Source organism: Anopheles merus, chromosome 3L (genome assembly GCF_017562075.2).
Source record: "Anopheles merus strain MAF chromosome 3L, AmerM5.1, whole genome shotgun sequence".
NCBI lineage: Eukaryota > Metazoa > Arthropoda > Insecta > Diptera > Culicidae > Anopheles > Anopheles merus.
This window is the reverse complement of record NC_054085.1, coordinates 7,384,757-7,389,504: the sequence shown is the minus strand read 5'-3', so window position 1 is coordinate 7,389,504 and position 4,748 is coordinate 7,384,757. Positions and strand designations below refer to the sequence as shown.

General features: G+C 36.8%; 1 non-coding gene across 1 annotated transcript; it reads right to left on the bottom strand.

Annotated features, from left to right (window-relative positions):
• Positions 1 to 942: 942 nt before the first annotated feature.
• Trnas-cga lies at positions 943 to 1,024 on the bottom strand. Its single transcript has one exon. It is a non-coding gene; the product is annotated as a tRNA-Ser (tRNA).
• Between the last annotated feature and the right edge of the window lie 3,724 nt (positions 1,025 to 4,748).

Here is a 4,748-nt window from a genome sequence, read left to right as displayed (position 1 = left end):
CTGCTAAGGGACAATCCTTCGCGTAGCCTGCCGGAGAAGCTCAGTTCGTAACACTCGGTAATCCGCACGCTCGATAATCCGCACCTCGATAATGCGCACTTTTGTCAATCAAATTCATGAGATGAACAGTGTTCAATCAAAAGTAGTGAACTATGATTAAAAAGATAAAAATCTTTCCATTTTTTTTTAATTATAAACATTCTTTGAACAACATGAAAATGTATGTAATGTAACAATTAACTCATGGAACTCATGGAAAAATAAGAAAACACGTCAAAACGTCTTTCGATAATCCGCACTCAATCAAGTGCTTGTTCAGACTGTACCTACCAGCTGTTTTATTAGGAATTTGACATTTGGCAGTTGAAATCATGTCAACTCTCCATATAAAATCATAGGTAAAACCAAAGTGAGTTAATATATCAGTGGGGTTTATCCAGTGCAGTTGGACGCCTAAAAAAAGACGAAGAAACTTGGTTTGACAGTTGGATCCAAAACAAACTGGATGCTTTGATGATTGTTTTATGTACTCACTCCTAAATCTATGCTGAATTTTCTCAACTTTACACGATATTTGAAATCGATCGGAGATCTGTCAAACCAAACTAAAGGATATATACACAGGCTCACTGATAAGTTCCTCACTTATGCTATTTTATTTGGTTCGGCAGGTATACTGCACCTTGCATTTTGGCTGAACGGATTCAATAATTGTTACCTTTGTATCAGATTTGGAGAACGTAATATATTTTTTTATCGTCTAACCTTCAAATTTTCATTTTAATTCAAGGACTGACCGCTGCGCAAGATTTTGGGCTTCGTTCTTGGTGCTTCACCTGAGTAAAACCACATACCATTCCTTCTTCTTCTTCTTATTTAGCGAGGAAAGGTTTATCCTTTTATGTTCTATCAGACGTAGGTCCGAAAAAAGACTTTATGTTACGCAGTCGGTAGGATTCGAACCTACGCTCCCAGAGGGAATCTGATTTCGAGTCAGACGCCTTAACCACTCGGCCACGACTGCTTCTTACATACCCAACTGACATTTTATAGCACGAATAATCGGGAATTCGAGCAAATTCCCTTAAACTGGAGCCTTAAACTTCCCTTAAACTGCACCAGTTTAAGGTAATTTAGAAAAAGTCTTTTAAAATCAAATGTGAGGCGGCTTTTTCGTTACTTTCTTCTAGATTTGCTCGGAAATGATGTTTCCTATCGTTATAGTTGGTCATGTACCCATTTTATACTTAAATAATACCCATTTTTATAGAATAACGTCACAAAAATTTAGCTTTTGTTTTTCATCAAAAAACCATAGCTATGAATGAAAAATGAACTTGACGGCGTCGTCCTTCGATAGAGCAACGTCTAATTTACGATCACACCAAATCTTGGCGCTTTCAACACACTTGATCACACACAAATCCACAATTTCAGGCGTATCGAGTACTAATCGAGCAGATATGGTAAAACAATTTCGAGTAAATGTCACTTGGGTACTACTTCTGCGCGATATCGATTGAACTGGATGGCGTATACTAGATTTTGTTATGGAACAAACTGTCAAATTGTGTGTCGATGTATTGGTGAGGAAAAACACCATAAGCCCATCTGATGTATACATTCACTTTGGGGGCAACGCTAAGGGAACGGTCAGGACCTCGCCACATGCGATTTTGCCGCAAGCTTTTATGGGATTTGGCGTTGATGACAACACTTGCAAATCTTCCGCATTGCCGCATGCGGTTTTATTTCACATGTCCAATATCTAAAATCATATCAAATAATGATTATCTTTATAAAGAAACAACAAAATATCATAATAATACCTTCAAAAGCAAGAAAATTGAGAAAACTCATTTCTTGCGGCAAAATCGCATGCGGCGAGGTTCTGACCGTTCCCTAAGTGTGGAAATGTGACAGTTCAATTAAAAAGCTTACGTTAGTATGGAAAACTGGTTTTTGACAAATTTAAAATTTTGGGGGTTTCGAGCCGTTTCGTGTAAGATTTTTTATAACTGCCTTACGATTATTTGATGAATATTGCTATCAGTTTCTTTTTGAGACACCGAGCATATTCAACAACGGAATGTAATGTTTGGTATCCATTTCAACAAAAGAGTATAATAGCAGAACGTGAAACATGGAAGGTTAAGGTTTCATCATTTTCATAAACAATGTTAATCCAATTTTCTTTCGAATTTTTGGAATTTCATACAAAACAGTAGTTTTTATACAGTGAAATCTCCTGATTTGGCCGGTCTCGTGGTACAGTCGTCAAATCGTACGACTTAACAACATGTGCCCGTCATAGGTTCAAGCCCCAAATGGACTATGCAGCCATATGTAGGACTGGCTATCCTGCTGTGGGGGTTTTAAGTCACTGAAAGCCAGGCCCACACGTGCTACAGGCAGCCCTTGACCGACAACTATTGTTGAACCAAAAGAAGAAAGAAGAAGAAATCTCCCGAAGGTGTAATATTTCATGATAAACATTTTGATAGTCTCATTATGTTTCATACATTGTTTGTTTTTTTCCAGACGAATGTCACCATAAAGCGAATACAGTCAGAATACAATAGTTCTTTGTAGAATACAACACTTTATAGTTGGTCTGCTTACTAGTTGAATGCTTGATAGTTGGCTGACAATCGACGTTCAACGAGTGAATTCAGACTGTATTTCCTAAGCAGCATATACTATTATAACTACATACTATTATAATATAGGTCTATAGATGCCAGAGTTATCCTAGATAGTTGGGTACTCCTTAACAACACGTTGATAAATTTTCCTTAAGGCCTGGGTCTATGCACATGTTGCGGTCTATTAACATTTGTTCAATGGCAACATTTCTGGATTTTCCTATTTACTAGTTAATTTGGCCCGGTTACAGGGTTATGCAAGATAATTTCTGGGGTATATACTAACCTGCATGTAACATTTTTCTTAAAATAGAACGCAAATTCCATGTGGTTTTTAATTCTAGGTGATGCATTAATCAAGAACCCATGTAGAATCTGAAATTTGATACAACTTATTCAGGTGCTGGAACTGATTCCATTCCCGTATAGGTGTTATAATTAGACATGAACCTGATCTTGGAACTGATCCTAAACCCTTACTGGTAATTTTTACTGATCTTGATCCTTTCCGGTCGTGTAGTTGATCCCATTCCCATTCCGGATCTGAAATTTATCTTAACCCTACAGGGTAAACGTACCTATAGGGGTGGTAGTACCAATAGTGGTAGTATGGCTCTAAGATGCCCCCCATACGATAATATAAGTGCAATTAATATATGTAGTATATGTCATTGTTTGATGTTCTCTGTTTTTTTAAAGCTATAACAGTTCCATTACAGTGAAAAATCCTATATTTTGTTAAATGTGTCAACATTCTCTCAAAATCCATAGGATTATAACAAAATTCATAATTAATAACGCAAAATAACGCTTTTAATGACCACATAACAACGCAATTACTATTATTTTAACATAGCTTTCATAAAATGTTACTGATTTTCTAAAAGTCATTGTCTTTTGACCATATTTTCACATTCTTTTGAGTTTTTACCATATTTCCATTATAGGTACACAAAATAGGCATGTTGAAATAGTGGGTATAGATATAAAATTAGTAAAAACAGGGCATTTTAGATTTTTTTTTCTGCAATATTGTTGACATTTCGTATTTTTTCCCCAAAAATAAGAAACAGAAATGAGTTTCCTGTTAGTAATTTACCAAAAAAGTCCAAAATTCGCACATCCAACTGAGTGAAAAATCGACTTTGAATCAAGCATACTCTTCCCAGTTTTTGAATGTTTGCATCACCAATCACACTATAAATTTTTTACGGTCAAATTATGTAAGAAATCACTATTATGGATATGATTCTTACAATTCAAATGAAAACAGCAGCAACAAGTTGGATGTATATTATACAAGGGGCATGTAGCGGTCCCGTAGTACAGTCGTCAACTCGAACGATTCATGGGTTTCCACTCTGGGCCCGTCATGGGTTCAAGCCCAGAATGGACCGTCCCCCCGTAGCTAGGATTGACTATCTGGCTACGTGGTAATGAATTAAGTCTTGAAAGCTTTGTTTAGGCCGGCATATCCGCGTAGGACGTTACGCCAAATAGAACAGTTATATTATGCACAGTTTTTTAGGTATTTCTGGTTACCAACACTATAGTAACACAATACGACAACTATATGAACCATACCACCATTATAGGTACAACGAAGTCGTCATAAAAATATACTTTTTTCGTAAATGTGTTGTGTTTGATGGTAAAAATGCTTGTGATAGCCAATATAATACATATTTAAATTGCAATGTGTTAAAATATTCATAAATGCACCTTCCTGACACTTTAATTCTATTAAAGCACATCTGTTCTCCTACAAATTGCACCACTATTACATTTACCCTACCGGTACTGAAATTGTATATATACCGGCATAACGACTCCAAAACCGTACCGGCATTGGAATTGATCCCGAACCCACACCAAAACCTACACTGATTCCATAACGGTACTGGAACTGATCCTGACTCTATGCACATCCTGCAACATATACCTTTCGGTACTGGAACTGAGCCCCTTGAAATGATTAAGATTCCATGTCAGTCATGGAACAGATCCTGATTCCGAGCCCTGATACTGCTCACACCTGATACGCACTAATGGAACCATCCAGTCCAGTTTTCCTATTTTTATATTTTGTTACATCGAGGGGTC